This window comes from Nyctereutes procyonoides, unplaced genomic scaffold (assembly GCF_905146905.1).
Source record: "Nyctereutes procyonoides isolate TBG_1078 unplaced genomic scaffold, NYPRO_anot_genome, whole genome shotgun sequence".
Lineage (NCBI taxonomy): Eukaryota > Metazoa > Chordata > Mammalia > Carnivora > Canidae > Nyctereutes > Nyctereutes procyonoides.
Window position 1 is genome coordinate 1,191,012 of NW_026575042.1, and position 26,203 is coordinate 1,217,214.

The window sequence follows — 26,203 nt, forward strand, 5'->3', positions numbered from 1 at the left end:
ACTAGAATTAATGTTGTGCCCAAGATTGCGAATCCGAGAAACCACCGAGGAGCCGACACCGATGCAAACACACGAGGGTTTATTTACAAGCTCGAGCTTGGGTCCAAGTACACCCGACACAGTGGAGCAGGGACTCGGACCCTGGAAGCGGGTTAAGGAATAGGTAAATAATACAATTTTGGGTTTGTATGGGCTGGGTTTTTTATAGGCTGGTCTAGGGGATTTTCAGTAGGGGTGGAGGAATTTCTCAAGTTCTGTTTACATTTTGATATGGGGCTTAAGGGCATTGAGCTCTGTTCTTATTCTAATTTGGGGCTTTCTAGGACGTTAAGCTGTAAGCTGTTTTCTTCCTGTAACTGAAGTAAGGTAAAGTTCAGCTCTTATTCACAGGGGCCTGGGATGGCTGTACTTGTGCTAACGCTGAACTTAAAGTGGAATGGCCTTAATTTTCTCGGCCTCCACAGGAATGATTGTCCCCTTTTACAAAAGAAGTGCTGAGACAAAAAAAATCATAAAATTCAAAGCATCAATATCTTGCCACACCCTAAATATGCAAGGTGAATAACTGCATGTGTAGATGGCCTACCTCATCATTCCTGGTAGAATGCCATTCCTTCTGCATTTAACCCTGCCACCTTTGTTCACCCTCCTTCTCAGAGTAAACATAACACAAGATGGTTACAGATCTTCCCCATTTCCCAGTCCTTAACTGTAACCCTTTAGCATCTGACTGACAAAGGTTTCTTTCCGCTCCATGGCAACTTTCACTCCTGGTAACAACAGGGAGAGACTTACTCTGCTATGGAATTGTAATATTAAATGCATACCAGAGGGACTATTTCTTGTGGTCCCAGAGGACCCTTTTATTCATAGTCAGGAGGTGTATTCTCTGGATATGACGTTGCCTCCTCTATCATGTTTGGTTCATGACCCTGGTAAAGATCTGGTCACTGTTCATAGTACTCTATGGGCTATAAGTTCCACTGACAGAGATAAATTGAGTAGCACCTATCAAAATTCAGATGTATTCTACAGAATGGTTACACAAATTTACCCAATATGACAGGAGTGTTAAGGGCCAGTCAGAGTATGAGAAGACTATATATAAGGCTTTCAACATAGGTTTCAGCCTTTCCTTTGTTTCTTGCTTCATGTGGCATGTGACCAGGAAATAAACCAAATGGATTAGGATATCAATTTGTTCAAGATCTCAGGGCCATCAACAAAGCTGTTATCCCGGTTCCCCTGTGGTATCTAACCAAATAACCATCCTTCCATCAATTCCTCCTGAAGCCACTTGCTTCCCTGAAGTGGATCTTTGCTCTGCCTTTTTTAGTCGCTTCAAGGCTGGGCTGCAGAGGACAACAGTGCCCTACAGCCATGCCCCAGGGGCTCAGTGAAGCCTCTCTTGACTTCTTGAGGATCTGCCTCAATCAAGACATTAAAAGATCTAAATTTTCTTTGTAATTTAGTACTGTTACAATATGTAGATGATATCCTGTTTTGTTCAGAGGAAGAAAAAGAAGAGAAGCCTATAAAAGATTTCATTTACTTGCTCTAGCCAAGGCAGAAAAAGGCATAAAGTTCCAAAAGATAAATTACAATTTTGCCAGAACACAGTCCATTATTTAGGGCATGACCTATCTCAAGAAGGAAAAGCACTCTATGATAGACAAAAGGCTATCCAAGCTTATCTGAGACCTGTCACAAAATGTCAGTTGGGAGGATTTCTAGTTTAACTGGACATTACAGGCAATGGAAGACAAGTTGTTCTGAGATAGTGACAATCCTTATCAATTGACTAAGTCCCCCATGAGAGACCCTCTGCTCAGGGACCCTAAACATGAACAGACTCTGGAACCTGAAGAGGGCTCCTCAACAGCCTCCTTCCCCAGGTATCCTCAACTACAAAACACCATTTCATCTGTTTGTGCATGAGCCATCTGGACAAACCCCTTGTGGCTGGCAATTCTGTGAGCTTCTTAGGTGGAATCTGAAACTGGCCCCCAAAGGGCAGGGAGAAGTGGACAAAAGAGGCAGGCAATTTGTGTTGGGAGTGTCTGCTCTAATAAACAAGAGAACTTACATATGACGGTCATCTTGGGTGGTAGCAAGACAAGTAGACCTCTCCACCTTCCTACCATAATCTTAAAAGTTTATATTAAAACCTCATGTGGTTTAGTCATATATACTGTCCTGATGGTCTCAATACCACATTGCTATCTCAAGGCTATGTCCTTTAAACAGCTCCCACTGTGGAATAAAAACTGGTGCAGCCACTGTGGAAAACAGCATGGAACTTCTTTAACAAATTAAAAGTAGGGTACCCTATGATCCAGTAATTCCACTACTCAGTATTTACCCAAAGAATTAAAAACACTAATTCAAAAAGAAATGTGCATCCATATGTTTACTACAGCATTATTTATAATAGCAAAGACATGGAAACAGCCCAAGTGTCCACTGATATGTGAATGGATAAAGAAGTGGTGATATATGTGTGTGTGTGTGTGTGTGTGTATTGGAATATTAATCATAAAAAGAATGAAATTTTGCCATTTGCAACAACATGGATGGATCATCTAGAAGATATAATGCTAAGCAAAGTAAGTCAGAGAAAGACAGATACCATATGATTTCACTCATATGTGGAATTTAAGAAATAAAACAAATAGACTCTTAAATATAGGGAACAAACTGATTTTTTCAGAAGGTAGGTGGATGGGGGGATATGTGAAATATGTGAAGGGGATGGAACGCAGAACATATATTCCACAGACAGAAGAGGGGGTGGCTGGGCTAGCTCTCAGGTCAACTGGAAGTCATGGCTTATGGTGACTCTTTTCAACATCCCACCCCTTATGACCTAATGATCTTTTTTTAAAAAAATAGGATTTATTTGAATGTATGGGCTTTGTTTCTTCTTCTTCTTTTTATTTTTATAAATTTATTTTTTTATTGGTGTTCAATTTGCCAACATATAGAATAACACCCAGTGCTCATCCTGTCAAGTGCCCACCTCAGTGCCCATCACCCAGTCACCCTCACCCCCCGTCCATCTCCCCTTCCACCACCCCTAGTTCGTTTCCCAGAGTTAGGAGTCTAATAATCTTATATGACTTCCTCATCCCCACTGAGCCTGGAGTGGTCGGCAGGGGATTTCATGAACATAGAAGTGGCTCCTTTGGCAGCTATCCAGCTTCATCGTATACCACAGCAATAGTATAGGCACATGGAAAAGGAAAACAAATATTTAGATAATGATCCCAAAATAAGTAATAATTTTTTCCCACCAAGAGCCTCATAATCCAAACCACTGATTTCCGACCTAGAGGTCAGATCACTCAGGGTTTTCAATTGTGTCCTCATGTGATTTCCTGAAGATGACACATTATCAGACTCATCAAGTATGAATACACAACATTTGATTGATAATGGTGCAGGTGCCTCTCTGTGAGTCAGTAATAATGTTAAAGTCCATTCTATTCTGGAGTCTGACTTATCTCCTTAGAGGCATTTTAGTGTTCAATTAAGACACACTTTATCAGCTTATTGGCTTTAAGGCTTACTGGGTGAACTGAGTAAGAGCTTCTCTTTGTGCTATACTGTCCTCCAAGCCAATGGAGGGGACAAACGTGGTGGTCAGATGACTATACCAGTGGAAAACAGAACGTACCATCTGGCTTTGAGGAAAGGGAGGTTGTGACATTAGCAACCTAACCTGGTTGTAATGCCATGCATGTTGGCTGAGGAAGTTTGAGGAGTGGAGTGGAGGCAGGATATACTGGACCAGGATCTCCACTGTCTCCCCTCTTTCAGTGATGCAAGTTCCAATCCAAGAGTAGTGCCATTGCAGCAGGTTTGGCTTGCAGCAGGATGATGGGCTCTCTGGAGGTCGAGTAGTTCCCCTTCAGGGTGCAAAGTAACTTACCAGCTGGGTGGGAAGTCCCATTGCAAATTCCAATAGATAATTCATTCCCCAGGTGGATGGGGCTCAGTGTTCTCAGCAGCTTAGCACGTTGACCCCTAGTGAGAGTTGGGGCAATGGCTGTTTCCCATGATTTCCAAACCTTGTGCATTGGGTATTTCAGCAGGGGTCCCTAGCCTGGCATATGGGGCTACATATCATTGAAATGTGTTATCATTGAATATCATTGATATGTTATTGATCATTGAAATGTATTAAAGCCTGGGACAGTTCGGTAGTCCACTGACTTAAGGTGCTTTTACCTGTTAGTAATTTAATCAGCTGCTTTAATCTTCCATTTTTCCTTTCCACTAACCCTGCTGATTGTGGATTAGAGAGGGGATGAGACCTCCATTAAACATCATGTTCTTTTGCCTAGTCTCGCACATCACGACCCATGACATGTAACCTCCACTCACTATTTGGCTAGGATATCTGTACGTAGTTCTCAGCTTCTCTAATTGTGGAGCTGTTTTGCTTGAAAAACTTGGTTTAGGACAGCTGCCGTGTCCACACAAACCAAGACATATTTAGCATTCTCACTTGGAGGGAGGAGGCCAATATGAGCAATTTGCCAATCCCTCCTGATTGGGAACTCCAGTAGATGTTCCCAGATTTCTTTGGCAGAGTTCTTGAGCATTGTATAAAACACACAGGACATGCTGTTACTGCATTCGCCAAGTCACTGTATTTCAAGGGCAATCCAGCATCCTTGTCAGTAGGCCATCCCACCTGGGAAGTCAATCTGCTGTCTCTACTGATGGGTAAGTTACAAGGGCTTATACCTGAGCTGGAGCATTCAGCTTCTGATTGCCAGAGGGATGTCAGCACATTATGAACAATTATGTGGAAAACAGTGGGAATTTCCTCAGGCTTTTGCAGGTAAGCCCAAATGTCTTCCCACCTATCCTGACCCCAAGAGGGTTTCTTTATGATTATCTACCCCTCAGTTTCTTATTATCTAAGTTGTCAGAACAAAGGGTTGATGGTCAAGGCTCATGAGTAGTCACCAACCAAACTTTCCCAAGTTCAGTCTACTAGCTGCTATGGTTCCTTCCTGTTTCCAGGCATCTGCATGCCGTACACCAGTGAGAATTTCCTCTCCTCTCTCCCTACAGGCCACTGGGGTCACCATGGGAATAGGGGCAGATATATTTGGAGGATCTATATGCTCTATAGGGTATAGTAGCACCTGCATTTCTAGAGACAGTGAGCTGGTAGACAGGATGCTTCTCTGCTACAAATAGGCATGCCACTTAATCAAAATGGGAAAACTGCACCAATAGGGGGCCTCTAACCAAAGATTCTCAGAGATTTTCCAGAAGCAGTTGAGTTTTGGAAGCAGGCAGCAGACCAGCTGATGACCTCAGATAATAGAAGGCTTCTGGCCAAGACATCAGACCAGGGCCTTTGTCTAATTCCTTGTTTTTTTTATCTTCTTGCTTATAATCATTCTCATTTTTTTAGATTCCTGGCTGTCAGCCATTGATAGTGGCCTCTTTTGATTTTCTTCCCTTCTTGTTACAATGTTAGGTCAGGACATACTCATTTTAATACCATTCTTAGGTTATCCTAAATAGTAGCACAGCTCCCAATCCTACCTGTTGTTGGATATGCCATCCATCACAGATCCCATGATGAAAATCTTTGGTGATTCTGGCCTCATTCAATAAGACTACAGGGAATACAGCCAATTTTGCAACTTGTACCTATCTGGAAAAATGACCTTAACCAAATACACCTGCGAATTTGCTGGGATCCCTCTCTCCCTTACAATATATGGATGAGATTCTAGATAATCCTAAGTCTGAATTCAACAACCTTCAAGGCGTTATGGGCAAATTAATACTTGCCACTTGGAGAAGACTTATAGAAATCCAGATATGCAACCAGCTGCTGTGAATAGTGGGCCTCTCTTTGGAACCAAAAGATACTGTTTTCTTTTTTGGCCAGGATGCCTATCCTGTTTGTCTCAGGCTAATACCTCATATGCTTTAGGAAGAGCATCCTGAGACTTGTCTATATATGGAGATTTTCATTCTGTAAATCCCCATGACTGGAAATTCCAACTCAGATAAAAGCTGCAAAATCAGGTCTCCTTGTTTATTCAGGCACTCTACTCATTGTTTATGAAAAAAATCAGAGCAAAATTCCCAACAGTGGGGATCATACAAATAAAAAAGACTAAACCACTAACTCTGGCAGTTATAAATAGTGCCACCTCTACCTTAATGTGGAATACAGACAGATCAGTCTCAACTTGTAGGCGTGCACTCTAGTAGCAATCACAATCACATTGTTCTAGATTCTTGTTGGCTATAATGAGATGGTTGCTACTGCTAATACTTCTTTCTGTTCTTGAATCAGTAAACAAGCATGATGGAACAACTATATTGTTTTAAATAAAAAGCACTTGGCTTTGTAAAGTTGAACCTCATGTCCTATTATGGGATTTGTTTGTTTGGCCTGAGTTGGGCAGTTGGGGTGTATTTTTTTTTTAATTTTTATTTATTTATGATAGTCACACAGAGAGAGAGGCAGAGACACAGGCAGAGGGAGAAGCACGCTCCATGCACCGGGAGCCCGATGTGGGATTCGATCCCGGGTCTCCAGGATCGCGCCCTGGGCCAAAGGCAGGCGCCAAACCGCTGCGCCACCCAGGGATCCCAGTTGGGGTGTATTGACACACAGTTTAGCTCCTGTAAACTTGATGCTTTAGCAACTGCCCTGCATGTATATACTGGGTACTTCTTGTTCTGAAAACCCCATGATTTACCTTAATCACCTTGTCTTGGCCTCCTGGTTGCTCCCCACCCCGACTCTGTGAGTATTTTCCTCTTAGGGCTATACTTTTCAAATACAAACCAACCAACACAGAGTCTACATGTTCCCCCCGCAACAACTAATAAAGGTCATTTCTCCTCTCCTACGCTACCTGCAGAAACCATAATGAAGGCTTGGCCCCCACACGTCCTCTGTCTCTGGCCCTCTGACTCTGTGGCCTCACACTTGGTAATCCCCTTTGTGGGTATTTGTGGTGTGATGTGTGTTTCATGTAATGGAAACGGAGTATAATAAACCATCTTTTCAATAGCAGTCATCTTCTGGTCTGTGGCCTTGCCGTACCTAAATAATAATAGGATATTTTAAAATACCTGGTTCTTAAGCATTTTTACAGGGACTATTAATTGTTCTTGGTTTTGTATTAGTGGTCACAGTGCTGACTCATTGTTTTCTACTCTGAGTATTAAGTGCTTATGCAGAATCCAGCTCTCATTAGATGATGGCCATTATTATACAGCAAACAAAAGGTCTTGAAATGTGATTTACTATGGAGATGACTGGACATCTCTGAGCAGCACAGCTCAGAATCCCCAGCATTCCAGAATTAGTCAAGCACTTGCAAGTGAGAGAATTGCCCAAGGGGGAGACTTAGGAGCTGATTATATAAATGGACAATGGCTAGACAATCCATGACAATGGAACCTGACTCATACTTTGTAGCAACCATCTGGGAAGCCAGTGCACAATCTGGGGCAGCAATCAGCCTGATTCTTCAGAGCTTGGTAAATGACTGCCAGCTTCTTTCCTGTACCTCCATCCTGCACTGCCTGCCTTTAAGTCTCTGCCAAATGTAAGTGATAACAAACTCCTGATATTAGAAACGAGAGATATTATTTGAAGTAATTATTTCATGGAAACTATTGTCACAGGGGGAGAAGGACCATGGTAATAGGGGCAGGCAAAGGATGACTGCCATAGGGACAGTGCTATGACCTGAGGTCTGCAGGTATCGAGAGTTAGCCACTAAGGGTCTTCCTTTCATAGGGAGGGTTGGACAAGCCTGAGAAGAACCAGTCGTGCAGGTGGAGGTGGCATAATGTGACCTGATGGAGAGCTGAGAATGCGTCACCCCAACATCCCTCTGTTCTTAGGAAGGGCCGTGCGCAGAGGGCTGTGTGCTGGCTCAGGCTGGGGGTGGGCCACGTTCAGGGCCCAAGGAAGGAGAGACTGCTAACTTGAGTTTGACTGAAGAGCATTTAGTTCAGATTGGTTACTAGGTGTAACACAGTTTAGCTAACAAGTGAAGAGGCAAAGAATGGGGTCTGGAGGGCCTGTGCTGGCCTTGTCACAGGTACACAGGGGACAGAAACTTACCTAAGTTGTACAGGGAAGTAGTCCTTTGTAGTAAGTCCATTCCATAAAGGGTGGGGGAATTTCTTACCTTGCCTGTTTTCCAGGAGCACTGGGCTCAGGTAAAGGTGAACACCATCAGTGCTACATAGCAAGTTCAGGGTAAATCACCTTTGCTTCTTCTCCTCTTCTTTTACTTCCACAGTTAGGAGAGTTCAGGGCCCAGGACATGCCCTTGGTTTCTTCTCCACCTTTTGTTTCCTTCCTCTCAATGCTTCCTCTGTCTTGGTTCACCTACTCATTTTCCTGAAGGCTATGTTCCAGTAACCTCCTTAGAAACATCATCTAGGAAACTGGCATTTTGAGCCTTTGCATGTCACATGTGATTTTATTTTTCTTTGATAATTTTTAATGGTCTCCATGAGGTGGAATTCTAGATTAGATGTAATTTCCCCTCTAGTTTCTCAGTCTTTGATCCTGGTTTTCTCACCTTCTAGAGGTGGCTGCTGAGATTCTAATGACATTTGAGGAGCATGGTCTTCTGTATGGACCTGGGATTTTTAAATTCCTCTTTGAAGCTGCTAAGATCTTTCTTTATACCTGAATTATGAAACATAATAAGTATTCATGAGACTCATGTAAAAGGTTATCCTTTACTCATTTAATTATTAGTCTCTGAGTTCATGTTGGTGGCTTTCCACCAATGTCTGGTGACCCTAGCTATGTTTTCATGATAAAACTTGAGGCAAAAGATCTAAAGAGAAGTGCTGTTGGCTTGTGTTAGCTTTGCATTGGTGGCCTCCTGAGGGCAGGTGGGGTAGGCAGAGGCCTTTGCCTGAGGTCCCAGCTCTGCATCTGCAAACTGCTTTCTTCAGCCACCTTCCCCAGGGACTAAGCCCATGTTTCTCCTATTAGTAGAGAGTTTATGTATATGCAGTCTCTTAATGTCACCTACTGTACTTTGGGAAGAGAGTAGAGATAAACTCTGTATTTAGTTCATTATTTTTACTTGGATGATCAATTAGCAATTGAAAAAATGAGTATTCTGCTGTCCTGACCAAAGAATGCTTTAAAAAACCCACTTTCCATATGATGAACATTGGGGAAGGAAGGAAAAATAAAATAATAACAGTTAGAAAAGCAAACCATAAGAGACTCTTAATACAGGGAACAAACTGTATTAAGGGGAGGGGAGGTGGATGGGGGTAGGGAGTACCAGGGTGACAGGCATTAAGGAGGGCTCTTGATGTAATGAGCACTGGATGTTACATGCAATTATTAATCACTAAATTGTGCCCCTAAAACTAATAAACAATGTATATTAAGTAACTTGAATTTAAATTTAAAAAAATTTTTAAAAAATTGTATTTTAGGGATCTCTGGGTGGCGCAGCGGTTTGGCGCCTGCCTTTGGCCCGGGGCGCGATCCTGGAGACCCTGGATCGAATCCCACATCGGGCTCCCGGTGCATGGAGCCTGCTTCTCCCTCTGCCTGTGTCTCTGCCTCTCTCTCTGTGACTATCATAAATAAATAAAAAAATAAATTATTTTATTTTATTTTTAATAAATTAATGTTTATTGGTGTTAAATTTACCAACATACAGAATAACACCCAGTGCTCATCCCGTCAGGTGTCCCCCTCAGTGCCCGTCACCCAGTCACCCCCACTCCCTGCCCTCCTCCCCTTCCACCACCCCTAGTTCGTTTCCCAGAGTTAGGAGTCTTTATGTTCTGTCTCCCTTTATGATATTTCCCACACATTTCTTCTCCCTTCCCTTATATTCTCTTTCACTATTATTCATATTCCCCAAATGAATGAGAACATACAATGTTTGTCCTTCTCCGATTGACTTACTTCACTCAGCATAATACCCTCCAGTTCCATCCACATTGAAGCAAATGGTGGGTATTTGTCATTTCTAATGGCTGAGGAATATTCCATTGTATACATAGACCACAGCTTCTTTATCCATTCATGTTTTGATAGACACCGAGGCTCCTTCCACAGTTTGGCTATTGTGGACATGGCTGCTAGAAACATCGGGGTGCAGGTGTCCCGGCGTTTCATTGCATCTGAATCTTTGGGGTAAATCCCCAACAGTACAATTGCTGGGTCGCAGGGCAGGTCTATTTTTAATTCTTTGAGGAACCTCCACACAGTTTTCCAGAGTGGCTGCACCAGTTCATATTCCCACCAACAGTGTAAGAGGGTTCCCTTTTCTCCGCATCCTCTCCAACATTTGTGGTTTCCTGCCTTGTTAATTTTCCCCATTCTCACTGGTGTGAGGTGTTATCTCATTGTGGTTTGGATTTGTATTTCCCTGATGGCAAGTGATGCGGAGCATTTTCTCATGTGCGTGTTGGCCATGTCTATGTCTTCCTCTGTGAGATTTCTCTTCATGTCTTTTGCCCATTTCATGATTGGATTCTTTGTTTCTTTGCTGTTGAGTTTAATAAGTTCTTTATAGATTTTGGAAACTAGCCCTTTATCTGATATGTTATTTGCAAATATCTTCTCCCATTCTGTAGGTTGTCTTTGAGTTTTGTTGACTGTATCCTTTGCTGTGCAAAAGCTTCTTATCTTGATGAAGTCCCAATAGTTCATTTTTGCTTTTGTTTCTTTGCTTTCGTGGATGTATCTTGCAAGAAGTTACTGTGGCCAAGTTCAAAAAGGGTGTTGCCTGTGTTCTCCTCTAGGATTTTGATGGAATCTTGTCTCACATTTAGATCTTTCATCCATTTTGAGTTTATCTTTGTGTATGGTGCAAGAGAGTGGTCTAGTTTCATTCTTCTGCATGTGGATGTCCAATTTTCCCAGCACCATCTATTGAAGAGACTGTCTTTCTTCCAGTGGAGAGTCTTTCCTCCTTTGTCAAATATTAGTTGACCATAAAGTTGAGGATCCACTTTTGGATTCTCTAGTCTGTTCCATTGATCTATGTGTCTGTTTTTGTGCCAGGACCACACTGTCTTGATGACCACAGCTTTGTAGTACAACCTGAAATCTGCCATTGTGATGCCCCCAGATACGGTTTTCTTTTTTAAAATTCCCCTGGCTATTCGGCGTCTTTTCTGATTCCACACAAATCTTACAATATTTTGTTCTAAGTCTCTGAAGAAAGTCCATCGTATTTTGATAGGGATTGCATTGAACGTGTAAATTGCCCTGGGTAACATTGACATTTTCACAATATTAATTCTGCCAATCCATGAGCATGGAATATTTTTCCATCTCTTTGTGTCTTCCTCAATTTCTTTCAGAAGTGTTCTATAGTTTTTAGGGTATAGATCCTTTACCTCTTTGGTTAGGTTTATTCCTAGGTATCTTATGCTTTTGGTGCAATTGTAAATGGGATTGACTCCTTAATTTCTCTTTCTTCAGTCTCATTGTTAGTGTATAGGAATGCCACTGACTTCTGGGCATTGATTTCGTATCCTGCCACGCTACCAAATTGCTGTATGAGTTCTAGCAATCTTGGTGTGGAGGCTTTTGGGTTTTCTGTGTAGAGTATCATGTCATCGGCGAAGAGGGAGAGTTTGACTTCTTCTTTGCCAATTTGAATGCCTTTAATGTCTTTTTGTTGTCTGATTGCTGAGGCGAGGACTTCCAATACTATGTTGAATAGCAGTGGTGATGATCTCTCCTTTCTCATTCATGATTTTATTAATTTGTGTCTTCTCTCTCTTCTTTTTAATAAGGCTGGCTAATGGTTTATCTATCTTATTAATTCTTTCAAAGAACCAACTCCTGGTTTTGTTGATCTGTTCCACAGTTCTTCTGGTCTCGATTTTGTTGAGTTCTGCTCGAATCTTTATTAACTCTCTTCTTTTGCTGGCTGTAGGATCTATTTGCTATTTTTTCTCTAACTCTTTTAGGTGTAAGGTTAGCTTTTGTATTTGAGTTCTTTCCAGTTTTTGAATGGATGCTTGTATTGCGATATATTTCCCCCTCAGGACTGCTTTTGCTGCATCCCAAAGATTTTGAACGGTTGTATATTCATTCTCATTAGTTTCTATGAATCTTTTAAATTCTTCCTTAAGTTCCTGGTTGACCCTTTCATCTTTTAGCAGGATGGTCCTTAACCTTCACGTGTTTGAAGTCCTTCCAAACTTCTTGTGGTTTAGTTCTAATTTCAAGGCATTATGGTCTGACAATATGTAGGGGACAATCCCAATCTTTTGGTATCGGTTCAGACCCGATTTGTGACCCAGTATGTGGTCTATTCTGGAGAAATTTCCATGTGCATTGAGAAGAATGTGTATTCAGTTGAGTTTGTATGTAAAGTTCTGTAGATATCTGTGAAATCTATCTGGTCCAGTGTATCATTTAAAGCTCTCGTTTCTTTGGAGATGTTGTGTTTAGAAGACCTAATGAGTATAGAAAGCACTAGATTGAAGTCACCAAGTATAAGTGTATTATTTTCTAATATTTCTTCACTTTGGTTATTAATTGATTGATATATTTGGCAGATCCCACATTCGGGGCATATATATTGAGGATTGTTAAGTCCTCTTGTTGGATAGATCCTTAAAGTATGATATAGCGTCCCTCTTCATCTCTCACTACAGTCTTCAGGGTAAATTTTAGTTTATCTGATATAAGGGTGGCTACCCCTGCTTTCTTTTGAGAACCATTTGAATGGTAAATAGTTCTCCAACCTTTTATTTTCAGGCTGTAGGTGTCCTTCTGTCTAAAATGAGTCTCTTGTAGACAGCAAATAGATGGGTCCTGCGTTTTTATGCAGTCTGAAACCCTGCACCTTTTGATGGGGTCATTAAGCCCGTTCACATTCAGAGTTACTATTGAAAGGTATGAGTTTAGTGTCGTCATGATATCTATTCAATCCTTGTTTTTTGTGGATTGTTCCACTGAACTTCTTCTTAAAGGGGAATTTTATAGTCCCCCTTAAAATTTCTTGCAGAGCTGGTTTGGAGGTCACATATTCTTTCAGTTCCTGCCTGTCTTGGAAGCTCTTTATCTGTCCTTCCATTTTAAGTGAGAGCCTTCCTGGATAAAGTATTCTTGGTTCCATGTTCTTCTCATTTAGGACCCTGAGTATACCCTGCCAGCCCTTTCTGGCCTGCCACGTCTCTGTGGAGAGGTCTGCTGTTACCCTAATACTCCTTCCCATAAAAGTCAGGATTTCTTGTCTCTTGCTGCTTTAAGGATCTTCTCTTTCTTTGGAATTTGCAAGCTTCACTATTAAATGTCGAGGTGTTGAACGGTTTTTATTGATTTTAGGGGGGATCTCTATTTCCTGGATCTGAATGCCTGTTTCCCTTCCCAGATTAGGAAAGTTTTCAGCTAGGATTTGTTCAAATACAATTCTGGCCCTCTGGCCCTTTTGGTGCCCTTGGGAACCCCAATTAAACATAGGTTTTTCTTCCTCAGGCTGTCGTTTATTTCCCTTAATCTCTCTTCTTTTTCTTTTAATTGTTTGTATCTTTTTAACCTCAGTTTCCCTCTTTGCCATCAACTTGTCTTCTATGTCACTCACTCGTTCTTCCACCTTGTTAACCCTCGTCGTTAGGACTTCTAGGTTGGATTGCATCTCATTCAATTGATTCTTAGTTTCTGCCTGATTAGCTCTAAATTCTGCAGTCATAAAGTCTCTTGAGTCCTTTATGCTTTTTTCTAGAGCCACCAGTAGCTGTATAATAGGGCTTCTGAATTGGCTTTCTGACTTTGAATTGTAATCCAGATTTTGTAACTCTGTGGGATAGAGGACTGTTTCTTTCTTTTGAGGTGAGGTTTTCCTTCTAGTCATTTTGCTTAGTGCAGCGTGGCCAAAAACAAGTCGTATTGGGAAAAGGAGAAATAGAGAGAGAAAGAAGGAAAGAAAAGAGAAAAAGAAAAAAGGAAGAAAAAAAAGAAAAAAGGAAGAAAAAGAGAAAGAAAAAGAAAGAAAGAAAAAAAGGGTGGGGGAAGCAAAGAGAAATCAAAAAAAAGAAAGAAAAGAAAAGAAAAGAAAAGAAAAGAAAAGAAAAGAAAGAAAGAAAAGAAAAGAAAAGAAAAACCACAGGGGAGTATCTTCTGATTCTGTATACTGTAAGTCCCTTGACTTCCCCTGGAACTGGTCTGTCCAGCTGGTCTTCTGGGGGAGGGGCCTGCTGTGCTGATTTTCAGGTGTGAGCACTTGGGGGAGCTGCTCTGCCCCCTGCCTGCTGCAGGGCTCAGTGGGGGCTGTTTACCCCGTGAGGCCCCAGGAGGAACAACCCCAGTGGCGGGGCCAGCTCTGCAGCCCTGGAGTCAGCTCCCGCAGTAACCCCGGAGCTCTCCGTCTGCAGGGCCTGGAGGCTCCGGGGCGGGGCCGCTGATCTGCTCAGCTCCCGGCAGGAGCGTCCTCGCTGTCCTGGGCCCTCCCGGCCTCTGCCTGTCCCGGGGGAGGCCGGATCCTGGGCTGTGTCCCGGCGCCCTGTGCTCCCGGGCCTGCGCTGTTGGATTCGCGCTCCCGCCCCGCAGCCCCCTCCGCGGAGCCGCCGCCCGAGCCCCTCCGAGCTGCCCCGCCCCGCCGTGCGCGCTGCAGCCCTTAGGGAGCTCGGAGCACTCTCCCGGGGCGCAGGTGTCTGTTAGTGTCCCCGGGAGCCCGAGGGCATCCCCGCCCTCCCGGGTCCTGCTCCAACTCCCTGCGGGCCCCTTTCCGCCCGGGAAGGTTGGTGCAGCTCCTGCTCCTCCGGGACGGGGCTCTCCTGTCCTGGGGACCCTCGCCCCGGCCTCAGCCCGGCTCCTCGCGGGGCCCCTCCCCCTCGGAGGCCTTTTGTTCCTTTATTTCTTTTTCCCCGTCTTCCTACCTTGATGGAAGCGTGAACTCGTCTCACTGTAGCATTCCAGCTGGTCTCTCTTTAAACCTCAGGCCGAATTCGTAGATTTTCAGGATGATTTGAAGATTTTCTAGGTAATTTGGTGGGGACAGGTGACTTGGGGACCCTACTCTTCTGCCATCTTGCCCCTCCTCCTCACTGTGAACTTTAAACATAAACTATAGATACTATAGATACTGGGTGATAATAACATGTCAGCAAAAGTTTATTTATTATAACAAATTTGACACTCTGGTGAGGATTTTGATAGCTGAAGAGGCTGTGTGTGTTGGGGAGCAAGGATATATGGGAAACTTCTGTACCCTCTGTTCATTAGGCTGTAAACCTAAAACTGCTGCAAAACATAAAATCCATTGAAAAAATAAGTCTAAGAAAATGCATCTTTGGATCAATTAAGCATGAGTTCATCATAGCAAGCCACTAGGCAAACTTGCTGGTTATTATTCCCAGAAAAACCAACCTGAATGGGTGCCCACACTGGTATTCAGTGACTTAAAGCTCTGTGTGCACACTGGTTTCCAAAGCACTTTTCCAGATCATCTGTCCTGTAAATCACAGCAGCCCTGTTAGGACACAAACAGGTAAGTCAGGTGAAGGGGAATCCCAGGCCAGCCCTGACAACCAAGTCTCACTTCCCATCCAGCAGTCAGCACCTAGCACCTTGACCCTTTATGAAAAGTCTCTGCTTCCTCTGAGCATCTTCACTTAATATTCATTCCCAGATGATCAGGGACAACCTGTCTAGTTGAGGTGCTTCCCCAGTGCCTAGTGTGGCAGACTCCTACATATGGCCAGCTCAAGGAGAGCCTCTGATAGAGCTTAGGGAGACACCCCCCAGGGTAGGAGGTAGGTTCTTGGTCAGGACTTCCTCTAGGGGCTTGGAGAGAAGCATCCGATTACTGTCTCCAGAACAGTTTCCACCAGTGTTCTCACTCACACACATACACTCTCTCATTCAAATTTACCTTTCCTCCTGGACCCCTAGATCAAGCATGACATCTCCTGGGGCCCCAGATGAAGGAGTTCTGAAAGCGTGTGCCACAGAAACCCAGGCGTACATTTATCAAGTGCTTGCTAAGTACAGGTTAGGTTCAATGGAAATATGGTCTTTTCAACCCATCAAACAGGACACAACCAAACATCTTTGTGCATATGCATAAATACAATCATATTTAATATAAAATGTGTGTTTGCACTATATATACTATGAGTGCAAGAGTGAAATAAATATGTAGTTGCATTCAAAGTATGTGCATAGTATGTCTTGATAGATAAATAGATATAGATAAAATGAAAACTTAGCTATTGAAAGAAGGAAAGACAGAAAAATGAGGAGTCAGCCTGACTACTACAGACTCCATGCTTAACAAAATGGTGCCACACATATAATTCCACATTCATTTCGAGGATTTGCAACTGTGCTGTGTATTCCAGGAAGGCTCAATTTACAACCTCACTCAAAATAAGAAACTGCTCTCCATGGGAACTTAGATCTTCCCCAGTTCTTCCATTTGCCCCCACTCTCTGGGCCTGACAAAGTCCCTCCGCAGATGCCCTCCACTGCTGTAGGACTCCGGTCTTACCAGGACCTTCCTGGAGCCTCCTTATGTCAGGAGATCCCCTGCTGCTCCACAGAGACACAATGAGTGGAGCAGCAGGTGCCAACCAGCTTGAGAAACTAGCAGAGCTCCTTTCTGGGATGACACAAAGCCTGGAGTTTGCACTCCAACGTTCTCCCCATCAATAAGAGAAGCAGCTTCTGAACCACAGGAGAAAACAGGGAGCTATTGGATCATTACTGGTCAGGATTTTCCAGAGAAACTGAACTAATAGGAGATATGTATGTACATGTAGATGCAGATGCAGATGTAGAGAAAGAGGGGATTATTATGAAGAAGTTGCTATAATGTAAATATTAATTATATAACATAAAGGAATTATATATTTATTACAGATGAAAGAGTTTTTCTTATAAGTAATTAGCTCATATGATTGTGGAGGCTGAGAAGTTGAGTCCCAGGAGGGCTGATGGGGTAAGTTCCAGTCTGGCCCAAAGGCAGGAGAAGGATATCCCAGCTTGAGCAGTTAAGCATAGAGACTGAATTTGCCCTTCTTCCACTTTTTGTTCCATCCAGCCCCCAGTGGTTTGGATGAGGCCCACCCACATCAGGGAGGGCAATCTGCTTTACTCAGCCTACTGATTCAGATGTTAATCCCAGGGGGAAACACCAGCACAGGCACACCCAGAAATGTTTGACCAAATATGTGGGTCTCCTATGTCTCAGCCAAGTTGACACATAAAACTAACCTTCATACAACCCTAACAATGGCATCAGGTATTTTTAAATCATTTCCCCAAATCTAATTTGACACTCAGATGAGATAGCCAATTCCCTTAGCCTTAGTGTGGTTCTTCTTGTGGCTGACTGTGGATACAATCCAAGGCAAGAAGCTATGCTGGCAGGCAAACCCTGACCCTGCACAGAGGAGGGGAGGGGGGCGAGGAGGGAGAGAGGCCAGCATAGGGGGTGTGTGAACAAGGAGTGACAAGGGAGCTCTGGCTCTCAGTGCTCTTCCACCAAGGATGAGGTCCTCAGTCACCTGTCCACTTCCCTTTAGCACTTAATGAGGCCATTAACCCATCCACTGCTGCCCACCCCAAGCCAGGAATATCAGGCAGAGTGTCAGGTCCTAGAGGATGGAACTCTGGTGGCCCAACGAGTTATAGGTTCTACAGGCAGCAGGTCTCCAGAATGTTCTAAGCAACAGCAGAATCTACAGTTCCCATGACCCCCTTGGGAATATAAATCTGATTCTCTCAGACCCCAGACTGTACACCCCACAGCTGTTTCTCACACTGAGTCTCTGTCCAGCACACAGAGCAAAAGCAGCAGTAGGAGAAGGAAAACAACTCCAAAAGCACTTTTTCCTCCACTAAGAGGCTTTCCATTGTCATGTGCCACTGACAGTCAGTTTCAGAGTAGGAAGGCCTTTGGGAAACACTATTCCAACAGCAGCAGCTTCCCCTGCAGGGTTCAGAACCAAGTTCACGGGCCACTGTCAGATTGCTTTCCACTGCACTCAGGTGCAATCGGGGTGTTGGTGCCTAGGGAGCAGTGCAGCCATCCAGAACATTGTGCCTGAAGACTTTCTCTGAAGGGACAATGTCAGACATCGAATGTCTGTCGAGGCTTTCACTGGGAAAAACAACCATACCAAATAGAAGTCTAGAGGTGCTCTACTTCTTAACTATGGTCCTTCTTTATTATAGGAATGAGACTCACACAGCATCTGCTAGCACTGGAATTGGGAAAATACCTGCCTGATTGATTATAAAGTTAGGGTCTTGCCTAGAGACCTTCCCCGTTGCCCCTTGCCTGGCTCCAGTTTAACTGCAGAACAACCATGAGAAGTGGAGTTTGAATTCCCCTCATAGAGAGAAGCTTGGACTCACCTAGAGCAGACCCAAGTGTATCCCAAGCACACCAGGCCCCAGAGCTGCTTCAAAAAGACCTGGGGCCAGGCCAGCCGGTGGTGTCAGACAGCAGAAGCAAGTGGCTGTGGCCAGCTGGACCTGCCCTGGCCTTTGAGGAGACAACTGTGACCACCTGCACTGACCCAAGCTGCTATCCCATCACTGCCCAGCAAACCACACAGAGAAGGTCTTGAAACAACCTCCCGTGTATATCTGAGTCACAATTCTGTGGTTGGCAGTTGGGTGGATGGCTGCAAGCAAGCTGGGGCTGCTCTCTGCACCAGAAGGCACCCATTCTCCAGAAGAGCCCCCACCCTCAGTCTTGCTCACAAAGCACATCGGGCTGGAAGGCAGAGCAAAAGGACATAGGCCTCTTGAGTCCCACTTTTACCATGTTCTATTGGCCAAAACTAGTCCTGAGACCAGCCCAGAGTCTGGAGTAGGTGTATAAATATGAAGAAAAGGCATGGGCAGGGTGTTACTGATGGTGCCACTCTCCACTTCAGGCCAGCATCTCTACACACTCAGCCTCTGGCCTCTGGCCTCTACCTCAACCATAGATCAAAGGAGGTAGTTGGATTCAACTGTGTGACAAATCAACCTATCAAAGGAAGAGGGTCACAAATCCTGGAACCCAGTGGACCTACCCCAGGTGATGTGATAGGATCATCCAGAGCAGTTTTAAAACCACCAGTGCCCAGGCGCCAGGTAAGATATGTTGAGTGAGAACTTCTGGGCTGGGTCAGCTAGCAAAATCTCTTGGAAGACAACCCAGGTAACTCTAACAGGAAGCCAAGGGATGGAATTGCAGGCCTGGCCTGAGGAAAGCAAAGAGCTCTTTCCCAGCCTGGCCACCCCTTAAAATCCCACAAGAACTTTGTAAATCCCATTGCCCAGGCTACACTGCAGACAAATAAACCAGAGCCTCTGTGGTGGGTTCTATAAGCTCTCCATGTGATTCCAGGGGACAGCGGTTCTAGGAGCTGTTCTGAGGAGCTGGGAGTTCATGTTAGTCTAAAGGTGGCAGGAGTATTTTTGTGGTACAGCAGCCCAGCCTTCAGGCATATACTGAAGGCTGGGCTTTTCTAGAAGGAACCTCATCTAATTTTCCTTTCCTAGGAATGCTCCCCAGCTGTGCCCTGCACCCCATCACTGGCACGCAAGCCAAAGCTCTGAACTCTGCTGATGACAAATGACAAGAGCAGTGATTAGGACAATGTCCCTTAACCATCACTCACTTTGGATCCAGTTTTAAATGCCTGCTGTTACTCATGGGAGAGACCAGAAGAGCTCCCCCAGGCTTCTTCTTCTGGGAAAACCACTGGAATCACTTGGCTGGTGTCATCTCCCAGGTGGGGCGTGGGAGGGGGGAGGGAGACAGCCATGTAACCCTCTTCTCAGCCACATGTCACCTCCATCTCCAAGGCAGCCAAGCCCTGGGAGGGAAAGCATATGCTTCCAGAAGGCAGCTCCCTAACATCAAGCTGCTCATGCCTCAGCACCACCCTCCTCCTTCCAGTCCAGCCCTGGCCTCCCCACCTCAGATTCTGCTGTGGGAATACAGAAGAAGGAACTAAGGGGACAGAGCTGGCCAGAGGTCTTGCACAAGTACAGAAAGACACAGGCATGCATGTGCACACACAACACATATGTACACACATGTTCATGTGCACACACATGCACACGGACCCTGGTTTTGTTTGGATCTCAAGCACCCTCACTTACCAGGGGAAAAACCATACCCATCACCCAGGCCTGGTATTTTCTCTACATTTGGTCATATTGAGTGGTAGTGTCTTCTTGGATGAATTTAAAAGAAATCTGCAGGTTAAATAGCTACTCAGTCAGCTACCCCAAGATGCCCAAAGTTCCATGTCCACATTGTGGGGGCTATAGTTCCCCAACTCTGGCCTCACTTCAGTCCCCTCTTGACATTTCCTGACTTGCAGGCCCAGGGAATTGTCCTTGCCAGACTCCCCTGGGATTTTGCAGCTGAGTCTGCCAGTCCCCCACCCACCCCAGGACTCCTTGTTGCCTCTCCCATGTTTGGATCAAGCAATGCCAACTCAAGACAGAAAGACCCAGTAACAGGAGGCCCACCCAGTCCTGGGTCCTGTACTGGTGGGGCTCCCTAAGCACCCACTCTGATCCAGCCTCTGTGCTGGGGCTGGATTTGAGGTCCAGTCTCTACCATTATGAGGGCGTTTATCTGCAGCCCCGCAAACAGACTCTGCTGATGCAAGCAGAGAAGGGAGGATGCTGGCAAGTGCTGAAGAGGCTGGAGAAACTGGCTCAGACCAGTACAGGGACACAGGGGGTAATGGTCTCATTTCGGTCCTGGCTGCTGCCACTGCCACCCATCACCACCAAGAGTGAGCCCTGCAAACCCTGGCACAGGCCCTCACACCTAAAGTGCCAGATGTCAGAAGGTAAGGAGATGTGTCCTTAGCCAACTTGGTCACCCCCAAGTTTCTCTGAAGTAGAAATGGGGCTGGATGCCAGAAAAATGATACATGCCCCCCACACACACACACCCTAGGGCAAGCCATCTAGTTGCCTTGGACCTCAAATGCCTTATGTCAAGTGAAGGAAGTGATGAATCACTAGCTATGACATTCGGTAGCTTAAAATATATAAATAGGAATTGCATTTGTGAACCACCTTGAATTGTCCTCCAAATGAATAAGCACAGCATGCAAAGCTTTTAACACCTCACAGTGAATGGCTCCAGGACAGACCCACAATCCAACTTGGGCCATGCAGGGGCAGTGAGACTCACTTCGGAGTTTTGAATGAACTCTCAGAGGCAGACAGACTCTCTTGTCTAGATTAAAGGTGGCCACAAGGTGAGGCTATGGTTGATAGAGCAAAGTCCCCATAGAGCCTGAGAATTAACCACCGTGGTGGAAGGTACAACTAGAGAAGGAGAGAAAACAAGTGCAAGGAGGATTCAGATACTCAGCTCCTTCTCTCATTTCTCCTCTGTACACAGCCTCTGATCCAAGACAGCTGCTCCAGCTCCTGCCACCTCATCTACATTCTAGTCAACAGAAAAGAAGAACAGACAAAGGTTGAAAGCCAGCTGTCTTCAAGAAAGGCACCTGGAAGCCACCATATGGTACTTTAACTTACATCCAATGGCCTTGAGTTAATCATAGAGACTGCACACAACCATAAGGCAGGCTGAGAAACATCTTTACCCTAGGTGACCTTCTAAAATCAGGACTAAAAAAGTAGGGTTCTATTCTTATAGAAGGATCAATATTAGTGACAACTGGCCTCTTGGCTAATCATCACCTTGGCCAATGAGCCTGAGGGGGGCTTTCTCTGGATCTTAGGGCCATCAGCTTTGCACTTGCCTTATACCAGGAGGCCTGCCTACTGGCAAGTGCTTTTGGAAAACCTCTGTCTCATGCTTTCCCAGAGCTGAAATTCAGTCTCTAATCACCTCCTTGGGATCCTAAAGATAGAGCACTTGGGATGGAGAGACTGTTTCCAGGCAAAGGTTTCCATCTGCTTTACTGACCACTGGGACATTCTCTTGAATAATACTTGGCCACAAGACTAGGACTACAAAACCCCAAAACAGAACCTCAAGTCCTCATCGCTATGAGAAGACAGAACTATCTAGTCAAAACAATGGCTTAGTTATACAGATTTCAAGGGAAAGTTTCAGCTGGGCTTTTATCTTTTGGCTGGATGGGTGGGCACCCAGCCAGTGGGGGTGCCACAGGCTTGACCTCACCTCTGACCACAGCTGGGATAGTGTGACCTCCAATAGGCTCTGCCCTTATCAGCTTTGGGGGCCTGACTGGCTCGTGGAAGAATGGGGAGTAAGGCATATCATCCAGAACTTTGGGACTGGGCCTCTGCTGTCCCAGAGAGTCACAGGGTATAGAATCATCTTCACACCAAGGCTCCAATAACATGGATGACCAGGGCCCTGCCCTTGTGCCTGTGGTATCTACAAGTTCTACCCAACAGTTCATGGGGGCAAAGGAGAAAGCCTCAGCTAGACTTGTGTCCAAACCCTGTCCCTGGCCCTCATCTGCCCAGGGACTCTAGATGAGTGCCTCACCCTCCTGAGCAAATTGTCCCTGCTGCCCCAGCTCTGGACAGCCCCATCAGTCCAAAAAGTCAGATAGGAGATTCTACCTAGAACATGGGGCTTATCAAATCACCTTTCTTCTCTGAATTCAGCCCTCATGAAATAGTAGGAATTGTCAGCATAGACACCAGGACTCTTTAAAATGAGGGAACATGGAGTATAATTCATGAGCAATATCCAGACAACAGTCAATGTGAAGAATCCAATCCACCCACAAATAGCTGCTCTGACTGCCCTCCCATGGCACCAAGCTGACTGCAAGTATGGGCAGCTGGGAAACACACCCCAGATGCTAAGGGGCAACCTGGTGTGGCATTTAGGGGCAGCGCACATTTTGTTTACTGTTTGGAACTGCAGTCTGTTGGCAAGGATTCCATGAGCACATGCCACCCAGTTCCCTCTCCCACTCTGTTATTCTTCCCAACCACCCCCAGAGGAGGTCAAGTTATCCCTGTTTCACTGATGGAGAAAAGTCCAGAGAGATTCAGGAATGGCCCATGTCACAGAAACTGCATGTGGTGGGTGGGTTTTAGGCTATATCTGCTAACACTGCTCCCTCCTCAGCACCTAACTGCCCAGAGAACACCTGGCCCCACATTCTAGGTGATGACTCCCCACTGGCACTTTCTAGCAGGGCAGAGCCAGCTGTCCCAACCAGAAGGTTCCAGAATGGGTTCTTTCAGGGTCTCTGAATCCCTTCAGACAGGCCTCTTTACACTAAGGGTAGAGTGACACCCCCAGTCCCTGCTACACATCTCCCTTTCCTTCTGCACCTCCTCTGCTACCTCTAACCCACTCTTGGGGATTCTGGCTGTCAAGCCTGAACAAACTGGCCCCATTGCCTCAGCTGGCTAGTGTCCCCATGCCAGGCAACTCCATGGACAGAGGCCCTCAAGTGGATGGCCACCCCCACCCCAGGACAGCAGAGCTCAGTCACCTGAGTCACTTAGAAGGCTTTGGGTGTCAATGTGCCAGACTGACACACCAGTGGGACATGACACGCCAAAGGGAGGCCTTGACTGAGAAAGCAGCAGGGAGCCATTGAGGCAACCACACAGCAGGTGTCATTCCCCCATTTTATAGGTAATAAGCCAAGGGGTTGCAGAGTATAGTGACCAACTGCACCCATGCGATTGGAAGGTGACAAAACATGACCCCAAACCTTCTCTACAGAACCCCACTGCCACTCCAACCCACTGTGTTTCATATGCTTTATTTCTATCAACTTGGAAGTATAATCAAAGAGGTTAAGAGCATAAGATTGGAAATTGGAACAGATAAGCCTATTTCATCTCTCAGTGTATATAAGGTGTGTGATCATGAGTAGATTAATTAACCTCATTGAGCCTCAGTTTAGTAAGGGTAAAATAGAAATGAAAATTTACACACAGTGTAAATTACATGGACAACCCACGTCTGCACATTACGAATGGTGGTTTTTAAGAAGACAGAGTACCCCACCACCACCAAGCTGAGCAAGCCAATGTGGCCAGGGTGATTCTCCACAACATCTACATGACCTGAAGCCTGCCACAAAGAGGAGGACATGCAGGCCATAGCAAAGATCATAAGAACTGGGTAGCATTGACATTTTCACAATATTAATTCTTCCAATCCATGAGCATGGAATATTTTTCCATCTCTTTGTGTCTTCCTCAATTTCTTTCAGAAGTGTTCTATAGTTTTTAGGGTGTAGATCCTTTACCTCTTTTGTTAGGTTTATTCCTAGGTATCTTATGCTTTTGGGTGCAATTGTAAATGGGATTGACTCCTTAATTTCTCTTTCTTCAGTCTCAGTGTTAGTGTATAGAAATGCCACTGACTTCTGGGCATTGATTTTGTATCCTGTCACGCTGCCAAATTGCTGTACGAGTTCTAGCAATCTTGGGGTGGAGTCTTTTGGGTTTTCTATGTACAGTATCATGTCATCTGTAAAGAGGGAGAGTTTGACTTCTTCTTTGGCAATTTGAATGCCTTTTATTTATTTCTGTTGCCAGATTGCTGAGGCTAGGACTTCCAGTACTATATTGAATAGCAGTGGTGAGAGTGGACATCCCTGTCTCGTTCCTGATCTTAGGGGAAAGGCTCCCAGTGTTTCCCCATTGAGAATGATATCTGCTGTGGGCTTTTCGTAGATGGCTTTTAAGATGCTGAGGAATGTTCCCTCTATCCCTACACTCTGAAGAGTTTTGATCAGGAATGGATGCTCATGGATTGGAAGAATTAATATTGTGAAAATGTCAATGCAACCCAGGGCAATTTACACATTTAATGCAATCCCTATCAAAATACCATGGACTTTCTTCAGAGAGTTGGAACAAATCATCTTAAGATTTGTGTGGAATCAGAAAAGACCCTGAATAGCCAGGGGAATTTGAAAAAAGAAAACCATAGCTGGGGGCATCACAATGCCACATTTCAGGTTGTACTACAAAGCTGTGGTCATCAAGACAGTGTGGTACTGGCACAAAAACAGACACATAGTTCAATGGAACAGAATAGAGAACCCAGAAGTGGACCCTGAACTTTATGGTCAACTAATATTCAATAAAGGAGGAAAGACGATCCACTGGAAGAAAGACAGTCCCTTCAATAAATGGTGCTGGGAAAATTGGACATCCACATGCAGAAGAATGAAACTAGACCACTCTCTTGCACCACACACAAAGATAAACTGAAAATGGATGAAAGATCTAAATGTGAGACAAGATTCCATCAAAATCCTAGAGGAGAACACAGGCAACACCCTTTTTGAACTCGGCCACAGTAACTTCTTGCAAGATACATCCACGAAGGCAAAAGAAACAAAAGCAAAAATGAACTATTGGGACTTCATCAAGATAAGAAGCTTTTGCACAGCAAAGGATACAGTCAGCAAAACTCAAAGACAACCTACAGAATGGGAGAAGATATTTGCAAATAACATATCAGATAAAGGGCTAGTTTCCAAAATCTATAAAGAACTTATTAAACTCAACAGCAAAGAAACAAAGAATCCAATCATGAAATGGGCAAAAGACATGAAGAGAAATCTCACAGAGGAAGACACAGACATGGCCAACACGCACATGAGAAAATGCTCTGCATCACTTGGCATCAGAGAAATACAAATCCAAACCACAATGAGATACCACCTCACACCAGTGAGAATGGGGAAAATTAACAAGGCAGGAAACCACAAATGTTGGAGAGGATGCGGAGAAAAGGGAACCAACCCTCTTACACTGTTGGTGGGAATGTGAACTGGTGCAGCCACTCTGGAAAACTGTGTGGAGGTTCCTCAAAGAGTTAAAAATAGACCTGCCCTACGACCCAGCAATTGCACTGTTGGGGATTTACCCCAAAGATACAGATGCAGTGAAACGCTGAGACACCTGCACCCCGATGTTTCTAGCAGCCATGTCCACAATAGCCAAACTGTGGAAGGAGCCTCAGTGTCCATCAAAAGATGAATGGATTAAGAAGATGTGGTCTATATGTACAATGGAGTATTCCTCAGCCATTAGAAACGACAAATACCCACCATTTGCTTCGACGTGGATGGAACTGGAGGGTTTTATGCTGAGTGAAATAAGTCAATCGGAAAAGGACAGACATTATATGGTCTCATTCATTTGGGGAATATAAAAAATAGTGAAAAGGAATAAAGGGGAAAGAAGAGAAAATGAGTGGGAAATATCAGAAAGGGAGACGAACAT

General features: G+C 44.7%; 1 long non-coding RNA gene across 1 annotated transcript; it reads left to right on the top strand.

Annotated features, from left to right (window-relative positions):
- The first annotated feature begins 7,522 nt into the window (after positions 1 to 7,522).
- Positions 7,523 to 23,660, top strand: LOC129507236 (uncharacterized). The gene is made up of 4 exons (XR_008663953.1): positions 7,523 to 7,601; positions 18,194 to 19,105; positions 19,517 to 19,749; positions 21,390 to 23,660. It is a non-coding gene; the product is annotated as an uncharacterized LOC129507236 (long non-coding RNA).
- Positions 23,661 to 26,203: the final 2,543 nt, after the last annotated feature.